The sequence below is a fragment of the Cervus canadensis genome, chromosome 11 (assembly GCF_019320065.1).
Source record: "Cervus canadensis isolate Bull #8, Minnesota chromosome 11, ASM1932006v1, whole genome shotgun sequence".
NCBI classification, from domain to species: Eukaryota; Metazoa; Chordata; class Mammalia; order Artiodactyla; family Cervidae; genus Cervus; species Cervus canadensis.
The window spans coordinates 43,668,584-43,680,583 of NC_057396.1; the positions used below are offsets into that span (position 1 = coordinate 43,668,584).

Below are 12,000 nucleotides of genomic sequence, written 5' to 3' on the forward strand. Positions count from 1 at the left end.
GTGGAATTTAAAGAAAAATGTATGCAATTTATCCCAAGAGCATATGCACAACATTAAAGATACAGAGGCTATTCATGGGAATTAAACTAACTCCTATCTGAGGAGGAAAATGGAAGGTTTACGTTCCTATCATCTATAAGATAAGACATAAACAAGAGAATAATTTCATATACATGCATCTATATGCATCTATTTGCTTTGTGTGAAGAAGTATATATAGGGGCTATAGAATGAACACTGTAGTGTTTAATTAAAATTACTAATTTTGACATTTACAGAATTATCTAGAATATTTAGATGCCCAAAATTTGAGATTAATAGTGATGATATAATGGCAATAACTAATAATAAAACATAGCAACTGCTTCTAGATTTATACTCTTTAGTTGGATGATAAAATCAGTGCCTCCATATTTTTATTAATTGGAAAAATAAAACAAGTTTGGAAAGAGATAATTTCAACACTTAAATTTCAGAAATTACATTTACCAGATACATGTTTTTTTTTTATTTAAGGACAATTTCTTTACAATGTTGTGATTGTCTCTGGCATATACCAATGTGAATTAATTATTATATATATCATATATAATATTATATTTTAATATATTAATATTATATTATATAATTTATATTATATTATTTATATGTATTCATTATTCTTTTTATATATTATATATATTTTAATATTCTTTATATATTATTATATATATATATATATACACACACACACACACTTCCTCTCAAGCTTCCCTCCCCTCTATCCATTTCACCCCTGTGGGTTGTCACAGAGGGCTGGGCTCGGCTCCTTGTGTTATATAGCAGTTTCCAGCTAGTTATCTATTTTACACATGATAAGGTATATATGTCAAAATTTTTAGTGAACATTTGTTATATGTGTTTTTGAAAAAAAGTTTTGACAATGTTATATTAAAACAAAAATTCTTCAAGTTTAAATGGACATTCACAGCAGGGCTATTTCAGCAAAATTATGACTAAATGAAAGTACATCATACATACTTCCACAATTTATTTAGTGATTTCCATTCTTAGATTTATGCTTTATTTTGCAGAAAAATGATACAAGTTTACATGTAGAAGAAAACTTTTAGCACAGTGTTTTTTCACTTAATCATTTTTTATTGAGGTGAAATTCACATACCATTAAATTAACTATTTTACTCTTTGAAAAGTAAATTGAAGGCTGTGCAAATATCAACACTATATAGTTCCAAAACATTTTTGTTACCTCAAAAGGAAACTCCACAAAAGTTAATCAGTCACTCATTCCCCCGGTTTTCTAGCTCTTGTCAATAAATAATTTGCCTTCTGATTCAATGAGCTTACCTATTCTGAATATCTCATATAAAAGAAATCATAGAATACTTAATGATTTATATTGGGTTTTTTCACTTAAGATGATGCTTTCAAGTTTCATCTCCATAACAGCATACAATTTTAATTTATTTTTATTGAGGTATATTTGATTTATAAAGTTGTATTGATTTCTGCTATACAGAAAAGGAATTCAGTTATACATATATATACATTTCAAAATATTCATTCCCATTATTATTTATCATAGGATACTGCATATAATTCTCTGTGCTATACAGTAAGCCCTTGCTGCTTATTCATTCCACATATAATAGTTTACATTTGCTAAACCCAGCTAAACACAATCTCCACTCCATCTTTCCCCCCATTTGCTCTCTCCAGTAAACCATACATTTGTATTCTATATCTGTGAATCTATTTCTCTTTTGTAAATAAGTTCATTTTAACCACTTTTTTAGATTCCACATGTAAGTGATATTTGTATGATTTGTCTTTCTCTATCTGACTTACTTCATTCAGTATGACAATCTCTGGGTCCACCTGTGTGGCTGTAAGTGATATTGTTTTGTTCTTTTTATGGCTGAATGGTAGTCCATTATATATATGTACCACATTTCCTTTATCCGTATATCTGTTGATGGACATTTAGATTGGTTCTATTTCGGATATTTCCCAGAAGTATGTAAAATAGTCTTGGCTATTGTGAATAGAGCTTCTAAGAACATATTGGTGCCTGTATCTTCTTGGATGAGAGTTTTGTGTGGCTATACGGCCAGGCATTGGAATGCTGGATACTATGGCAATTTTATTTTTAGTTTTCTGAGGAGCATCCATGCTGTTTCTCATGGTGGCTGTACCAGTTTATATTCCCACCGACAATGCAGGGGGGTTCTCGTTTTCCACATCCTCTACAGCATTTACATAACAGTATATACTAGTACTTCATTTTATATGAATGATTAATAACTCCTTGTATACATATATATATAGTTTTGTTTTAACATTCAATAGATGAAGGGTTCTTTCTAGCTTTTTTCTAGTAGGGCTGCTATGAATATGAATGTACAAGTTTTTTTCATACAAGCTTTCCAATATTTTGGATAGACACTTAAGTGTTGAATTCTTGAGTTACACAGCAAATGTGTCTTTCTAATTGCCAGAACTGTTTTCCACAGCTCCTGAATGATTTTATATTTCTAAAGCAATGTACTAGGACCCCGGTATGTTAAACAGCAACACTTGCTAATTTAATTTAAAAAAAAAAACTAAACTAAAAAACCCTTTTAGGGGAAATAGCGGTCTCTTTTGTGGTTTTGATTTGAATTTGTTTAATGAAAAATAATGTTGAGCATCTTTTCATATGCTTATAGGCCTTGTACATCTTCTTCAGAGAAATACCTATTCAAGTTATTTATCCATTTAAAAAGATATAAAATGCATTAGGATGCAAATGCACAAATGGTTGAAGTAAATCCTGTGCTTTCAGCAGCTATATAAAATGTACCTGGAATTAAAAAGAAAGGACTGTCAGATATTTGGTTTAATCGTGCCTATTCATCTTTGTCTGGAAAAGTAATGCATATTCTACTTGCACATCTCTTGAATTTCTTGAGGTAGTGAGAATCAATGTGTTATTCTGTTTTAAATGAAGATCTCTCTTGACAACTAAGATTACAAATATTAGCTTCAATACTTTTTTTAAAGTTTCATTTTTCATCACAAATTCCTTATGCTAACTGAAAAACTGCCAGTGTCAGTGTCCTTATCGCTTTTGCCATTTCAAAGTCTCAGAGAATATGATGGATACATATTTGGAAAAATGAGCACCTTCTCCATGTTAAGTGCTCTTGTTGTCTAGCTTAAAAACATATATAAGCCCTGACTGACCCCCTTGCAAGAATCTTGAGTGCATATATTGAGCATTTTTCATGTGCTTGTTAGCAATTGTACATCTTCTTCAGAGAAATGTCCGTTCAAGTCCTTGATCTTTTAAAAAAGATAATGACACATCATAAATCCAATAGACAAATGGTAGGAGGAAGTGCTACCCTATCAGTAATTATATCAAATGTACATGGCTTAAAGGCTCTAATTAAAAACAATAGAATGGCAGATATCTGATTTAACCACATTGTCTGGAAGTTTTAGCCAGGGCAACTAGGTAAGAAAATGAAATATTTATTCTGCTTCTCTTTCCTTTGGATTTTTGGAGGAATCATCATTTTGTATAACAAAGAAATTTCTTGAAAAACATGCCAAAAAATTAGTTTTACTGCTTTTTTGGACATATCATTAGTTGCAATAGGTTACTTGACTCAACCAAAAAATGTCATTGTTTCTTAGTTCTTCTTCCATTTACAATCCTAGGAGGATATAATGGATATATACATGGGGATATTACAAAGGTGAGCATCCTCTCCAAGTTAGCTGCCTTGGCAGTTCAGCTTAAGGAACTTATATAAGCCATGTCTCAGGTCCTTGTTCTTGAGTGCATAGACCATGGGATTGAGGGCAGGAGGAATGACATTTTCAAGTACATTGAGTAGAACTGGGATGAGGGGAACTGTCTTTGTTGCACCATGGGTGACAGAAAGGACAATAAGAATTGTATAGAAAAAAAGGATTAGGATACGGTAGGAAGTGCAAGTACTTAAGGCCTTGGGTGCAGCTTCTGCTGAGCTCTGCTTCAGCAGAGAGTGAAGAATTAGAACATAGGATATAATAATCAAACCCAAGTCACTTCCCATGAGTGTCCAGGCCAGAAGTAACTGATAGACACTGTTGATTCTCTTGTCATCACAGGATAGGCTAGTGACTCCAAGAGTAGAGTGACTCCAAGACAGTGCTTGATTTGGTTTTTTGAGCAGTAGTGTCTCTGAGCAGCCAACACAAGCACAGGGATAGAAGACAGACTGTTTCTGACTGTCCTGAACACAGTGGCTTTGACCACAAAAGATTTGTTGATTATTGATGGATAGTGTAGTGGTTGACAGATGGCTACATATCTATCTATAGCCATGCAGACAAAGATGCCTGATTCCATAAACATAAATGTATATATGACATACATTTGCAGAAAGCACTCAGGGAGACTGATAGACTTAGCATTGAACCACAAGATAGCCAAAATCTTGGGCGTAATGTTGGTAGCCATGCCCATATATACCACGGCCAGGATGCCCAGGAAATGGTACATAGGCTGGTGTAGTGTTGCCTCCTTGTTGATGATGATCAGCATAAGGATGTTGGCGCTGAGAGCTAAGAGGCAGAGCAGAGTCAGGGGCAGGGAGAGCCAGTGCTGCCAGCTGTGAATGCCTGGGAATCCCAAAAGAATGAACTCAGAGACCTGGAACTTTGAGCTGTTGGAATCTCTGAGGTCTTGGAACATCTTCGCTAAGAGGAAAAATATGCAAGGCTACTATTCTTAATAATTTCTCTGACAGTGTCTGAAAAGGAGTTACTCAGGTTCATGGTATTCTTGGTGGTAGTGGTGGTACAAAGTCATGGTCATTTTTATTCTCATCCCAGCACTAACATGTATTGTATATTCCTAGTGAAACAGGAACTTTTGTAACATTAAGTGTTAGCTTAGTTCATCAAAACACAAACTTCATACCATAAGGCAATTCATACTGTTTTGTCCTTCTCAAGACTGAGGAAAAAAACATTAGTGAAAATTAGAACCTTGGTCACTATCTTCAGCCTGGAGATTATGGAATTTAGACAAAATGAAAGCCCTCTAATTTCACAGCCTGGCATCTTAAAGTTGGTTTTACTAAAGTGTTGGATTATTAGAGACTTAATATATACTATGAGTGTAAAGATTTTTGAGTATGGAGATATTTAGGTAACATTAAATTATATGATATTGATAATAACTTTTTTCTAGGTCATGAGATTTTATGAAATAATGAGTATTATTCACTTTAATTAAAATATATAAAGTAATTTATTATACACTTGTTTTAGTGAGTAAACTGATATCAAAATTGCTAATGACCTATATGAAATCATGTAACAAAAGGAGAGAAAAATAACTGAGATATCTCAGCATAATGTAAAACCAATTGTTTCTGGTTTTCAGTAATTTTCCTCTACTTGACATAGTTTTGATTTTTGGAGCACTCCAGATAGTCATACTATAAAAAGTAAAACAGATAATTAAAACTTAGCTTCAGAAAAATTGTTTGAAATGAATTACTGAATTAAATTACTGTGTAACTATCAAAATTTTTAAAATTTAGTCATTTGTTCATTTTAATCTAAAAACTGAGATTTGCATAATCTGTTTCTCCTAAATGTTTGCTATTTATTTGTTTCCTTTCAATAGTTTAAATATTTAGCATGTATTATCAAGATATGGAGAAGGAAATGGCAACCCACTCCAGAACTCTTGCCTGGAAAATCCATGGATAGAGGAGCCTGGTAGGCTATAGTCCATGGGGTCGCAAAGAGTCAGACACAACTGAGCGACTTCACTTCACTTATCAGGATATATAATTTTGAAAAACTCTGTGGTTGGTATTTGTAGTATCTACAGAAAAACAGTATGGATACACACAGCTGGTGAATATATTCATCTCAAAGGAAGTGATGATATTCAATTATACTTACAACAAAATAAAAAAATGGTAGACTAAAGAAGATATATATTGATGCAAATATACTTATTCTGCTTCATATATGTTATTTTAATAAGCTCTAAATTTCAATATTTTATTTTATAGTTTTCATTGTTTTTATTATTAATATTGGAACTATTTATCAAATGTCATACATTCTTTGACTATTCAGTTCAGTTCAGTTCAGTTCAGTCACTCAGTCGTGTCCGACTCTTTGTGATCCCATGAAGCACAGCATGCCGGGCCTCCCTGTCCGTCACCACCTCCTGGAGTCCTCCCAAACCCATGTCCATCAAATCAGTGATGCCATCCAACCATCTTATCCTCTGTCATCCTCTTCTCCGCCTGCCTTCAATCTTTCCCAGCATCAGGGTCTTTTCAAATGAGTCAGTTCTTCGCAACAGGTGGCCAAAGTATTAGAGTTTCAGCTTCAACACCAGTCCTTCCAAGGAACACCCAGGACTGATCTCCTTTAGGATGGGCTGATTGGATCTCCTTGCAGTCCAAGGGACTCCCAAGAGTCTTCTCCAACACCACAGTTCAAAAACATCAATTCTTCAGCACTCAGCTTTCTTTCTAGCCCAACTCTCACATCCATACATGACCATTGGAAAAACCAGAGCCTTGACTGGACAGACCTTTGTTGGCAAAGTAATGTCTCTGCTTTTTAATATGCTGTCGAGGGTGGTCATAGCTTTTCTTCCAATGAGTAAGCGTCTTTTAATTTCATGGATGCAATCACCATCTGCAGTAATTTTGGAGCCCCAAAAAATAAAGTCAGCCACTGTTTCCACTGTTTCCCCATCTATTTGCTATGAAGTGATGGGACTGGATGCCATGATCTTGGATTTTTGAATGTTGAGCTTTAAGCCAACTTCTTCACTCACCTCTTTCACTTTCATCTTTGACTATTAATTCACACTTAATAAAGAGTCTTTGGAAAACTGATTTGAAACTGCAGATGATGAGTGGATATCATTACTTGGTAGGATCTACTTTGTGTGCTCCTGTAGGGTCCTCTTTGCTTCACTGTTGACCTTCCTAGTTCATAGACCCCTCTCCTCCACCCAGGGACTTTCACATTTTTGAGAAAAGAGCAATACAGATAGAAGTAGAAATGAAACTAAGTAAAAGTTTGGAAGAGATACAGAGAATTCTCAAAGAGGAAAAGACAAATGATGTTGCATCTAATGCATGGTTAGAATTCTGCTAATCAGTGTCTTCCTTTCTTTCTTCTGTAGTTGTTTGCTTTCCTACTCACTTTCACCAATATTTTTAGCTTTGTAATTTTGCAATGTTCTATTCTGTTTTGTGCCCAACCACAACCAAATCCAACTTCAAGCATCACATTCTTTACACTCAGCTGTGGATGTTCCTGGTGGCTGTTTTAGGGAAACTACCTGCCAATGCAGGAGACACAGGTTCAATAGCTGATTAGGAAAGTTCCCACATGCTGCGGAGCAGCTAAGCCTCTCTGCCACAACTTTTGAGCCTGTGCTCTAAAGCCCATGCTCTAAGAAAACAAAAGGAGCCACAGCAATGAGAAACCTGAGCACTGCGTCTAGAGAGCAGCCCTGCTCATCGCAATTAGAGAAAAAACCTTGTAGCAAAGAAGATCCAGCAGACCCAAAAAAATAAATAAAAATAATAAAAAAAAGAATACTCAACTCTCTGTCAGACAGAACAGTGAGCCATCCTTTGAATTTTCTTAATATAATTGAAAAAGATGCAGGCATTGTAGGTATGGTGTATGTCTGGCAGTAGATGAAATATATTTCTCATTTAACATCATAATAATATAAAAAGTATCAATAACATTAATTCACCAGATTTTAGTCAAAATCTGAGTGATTAGAATTATGTATTTATGTTAATATTTGCATTGTATGGCAAAACAATGTGCACATATTTGATATTAATAAATATTTTTGAGTGAATGAAGAGCTTAATGAATAAATGATTCAGATTTTGTAAGACTTTAAGAATTATTAACTCTATTTTAAACATTATTTATGGAAGGTATAAGAGGAAACACCAGAAGAAAGAACAACTATAATTTCCATTTCTTAATTCAACAGAAAACTTAAATTCCTAAAAGAAAAAAAATTCCCCACTGCAAAATAGATTTAAAAAAAAAAATCAAAAGAGCATGGAACAAAATAAGTCAACAGTCAAAACAAGTATGTTAGATTTGGAAATTAAGTTCAGTCAGTTAGACAAATGCTACATGTTGACCATATTTTACATTGATTATATGCAAGCATTTATGCAATAAAATATATATGTATATGTATTAACCTCCATGATTAGCCCCAGTGACTTATGGTAAAGGGCCCGCCTGCTAATGCAGGAGATGTGGGTTCCATCCCTGGGTCGGGAAAAACCCTGGAGAAAGAAATGGCAACCACTTCAGTATTCTTGTCTGGAAGATCCTATGGACAGAGGAGCCTGGAAGGCTAGGTCTATGGGGTCACCAAGAAGTTGAACATGACTTATGCAATAAAATATATATGTATAAATATGAATCACCAAAGCTAACAATGGTATTTTTCACAGAACTAGAACAAATAATTTCACAATTTGTATGAAAATACAAAAAATCTGGAATAGCCAAAGCAATCTTGAGAAAGAAGAATGGAACTGAAGGAATCAACCTGCCTGACTTTAGGCTCTACTACAAAGCCAAGTCATCAAGACAGCATGGTACTGGCACAAAGACAGAAATATAGATCAATGGAACAAAATAGAAGGCCCAGAGATAAATCCACACACCTATGAACATCTTATCTTTGACAAAGGAGGCAAGAATATACAATGGAGAAAAGACAATCTCTTTAACAAGTGGTGCTGGGCAAAGACAGAAATATAGATCAATGGAACAGAATAGAAAGCCCAGAGGTAAATCCACGTACTTATGGACAGCTCATTTTCAACAAAGGAAGCAAGGATATACAATGGAAAAAAGACAACCATTTTAACATGTGGTGCTGGGCAAACTGGTCAACCACTTGTAAAAGAATGAAACTAGAACACTTTCTAACACCACACACAAAAATAAACTCAAAATGGACTAAAGATCTAAATGTAAGACCAGAAACTATAAAACTCCTAGAGGAGAACATAGGCAAAACACTCTCTGACATAAATCACAGCAAGATCCTCTATGACCCACCTCCCAGAATATTGGAAATAAAAGCAAAAATAAGCAAATGGGACCTAATGAAACTTAAAAGCTTTTGCACTACAAAGGAAACTATAAGTAAGGTGAAAAGACAGCCCTCAGATTGGGAGAAAATAATAGCAAATGAAGAACAGACAAAGGATTAATCTCAAAAATATACAAGCAACTCCTGCAGCTCAGTTCCAGAAAAATAAATGACCCAATCAAAAAATGGGCCAAAGAACTAAACAGACATTTCTCCAAAGAAGACATACAGATGGCTAACAAACACATGAAAGATGCTCAACATCACTCATTATCAGAGAAATGCAAATCAAAACCACAATGAGGTACCATTACACTCCAGTCAGGATGGCTGCTATCCAAAAGGTCTACAAGCAATAAATGCTGGAGAGGGTGTGGAGAAAAGGGAACCCTCTTACACTGTTGGTGGGAATGCAGACTAGTACAGCTGCTATGGAAAACAGTGTGGAGATTTCTTAAAAAACTGGAAATAGAACTGTCATATGACCCAGCAATCCCACTTCGGGGCATACACACTGAGGAAACCAGATCTGAAAGAGACACGTGCACCCCAGTGTTCATCAATGCACTGTTTATAATAGCCAGGACATGGAAGCAACCTAGATGCCCATCAGCAGACGAATGGATAAGGAAGCTGTGGTACATATACACCATGGAATATTACTCAGCCGTTAAAAAGAATTCATTTGAATCAGTTCTAATGAGATGGATGAAACTGGAGCCCATTATACAGAGTGAAGTAAGCCAGAAAGATAAAGACCAATACAGTATACTAACGCATATATATGGAATTTTAGAAAGATGGTAATGATAACCCTATATGCAAAACAGAAAAGACACAAATGTACAGAACAGACTTTTGGATTCTGTGGGTGATGGTGAGGGTGGGATGTTTTGAGAGAACAACACTGAAACATGTATATTATCAAGGGTGAAACAGATCACCTGCCCAGATTGGATGCGTGAGACAAGTGCTCGGGGCTGGTGAACTGGGAGGACCCAAAGGGATGGGATGGGGTGGGGGGAGGTGGGAGGGAGGATTGAGATGAGGAATACATGTAAATCCATGGCTGATTCATGTCAATGTATGGCAAAAACCACTACAATATTGTAAAATAATTAGCCTCCAACTAATAAAAATAAATGGAAAAAAACAAAAAAACCCAAAAAACCAAGTGGTGCTGGGAAAAGTGGTCAACCACTTGTAAAAGAATGAAACTAGAACACTTTCTAACACCATACACAAAAATAAATTCAAAATGGATTAAAGATCTAAATGTAAGACCAGAAACTAGAAAACTCCTAGAGGAAAACATAGGCAAAACACTCTCTGACATAAGTCACAGCAAGATCCTCTCTGATCCACCTCCCAGAGTAATGGAAACAAAAGCAAAAATAAACATTTGGAACCTAATTAAACTTAAAAGCTTTTGTGCAACTAAAGAAACTATAAGCAAGGTGAAAAGACAGACCTCAGAATGGGAGAAAATAATAACAAATGAAGCAACTGACAAAGTAGTAGTGAAGTCGCTGTCATGTCCAACTCTTTGCGACCCCATGGACTGTAGCTTACCACGCTCCTCCCTCCATGGGATTTTCCAGGCAAGAGTACTGGAGTGGGTTGCCATTTCCTTCTACAGAGGATCTTCCCAACCCAGGGATTGAACCTGGGTCTCCCGCATTGTAGGCAGGCACTTTACCATCTGAGCCACCAGGGAAGTAACTGACAAAGAATTAATCTCAAAAATATATAAGCAGCTCATGAAGCTCAATTCCAGAAAGATGAATGACCCAATCAAACAATGGGTCAAAGAACGAAACAGATATTTCTCCAAAAAAGACATACAGATAGCTAATAAACACATGAAATGATGCTCAGCATCACTCATCATCAGAGAAATGCAAATCAAAACGACATTGAGGTAGCATCTCACACTAGTCAGAATGGTTGCTATCAAAAAGTCTACAAATAATAAATGCTGGAAAGGGTGTGGAGAAAAGGGAACACTCTTACACTATTGGTGGGAATGCAAACTAGTACAGCCGCTATGGAGAACAGTGTGGAGATTCCTTAAAAAACTGGAATTAGAACTGCCATATGACCCAGCAATCCCTCTGCTGAGCATACACACCGAGGAAACCAGAACTGAAAGAGATACATATACCCTAATGTTCAGTGCAGCACTGTTTACAATAGCCAGGATGTGGAAGCAACCTAGATGTCCATTGGCAGACAGATGGATAACGAAGTTTTGGTACATATACACAGTGGAATCTTACTCAGCTATAAAAAGAACGCATTTGAGTCAGTTCTAATGAGATTAATGAAACTGGAGCCTGTTATACAGAGTAAAGTAAGTCAGAAAGAAAAACACCAATACAGTGTATTAATGCATATATATGGAATTTAGAAAGATGATAACGATGACCCTACATGCGAGACAGCAAAAGTAACACAAATGTAAAGAACAGACTTTTGGACCCTGTGGGAGATGGGAAGGGTGGGATGATTGAGAGAATAGGATTGAAACATGTATATTATCATATGTGAAATAGATCGCCACTCCAGGTTCGATACATGAGACAGGGCACTCAGGGCCGGTGCACTGGGATGACCCTGAGGGATGGGATGGGGAGGGAGATGGGAGGGGGGTTCAGGATGGGAGACACATGGACACCCATGGCTGATTCATGTCAATGTATGGCAAAAACCACTACAATATTGTGAAGTAATTATCCTCCAACTAAAATAAATTAATTAATTTAAAAATTTAAACTCAGAATTACTGTATGACTCAACAATTCCGCTGTGAGACATTGTTTTGTTGTTCAGTC

The 12,000-nt window shown here is 35.7% G+C and overlaps 1 non-coding gene and 1 pseudogene across 1 annotated transcript; both read right to left on the minus strand.

Annotated features, from left to right (window-relative positions):
• Positions 1-3,761: 3,761 nt before the first annotated feature.
• On the minus strand, positions 3,762-4,729 carry LOC122449208 (annotated as a pseudogene).
• Positions 4,730-10,811: 6,082 nt separating this feature from the next.
• On the minus strand, positions 10,812-10,883 carry TRNAC-ACA. The gene has a single exon. It is a non-coding gene; the product is annotated as a tRNA-Cys (tRNA).
• Between the last annotated feature and the right edge of the window lie 1,117 nt (positions 10,884-12,000).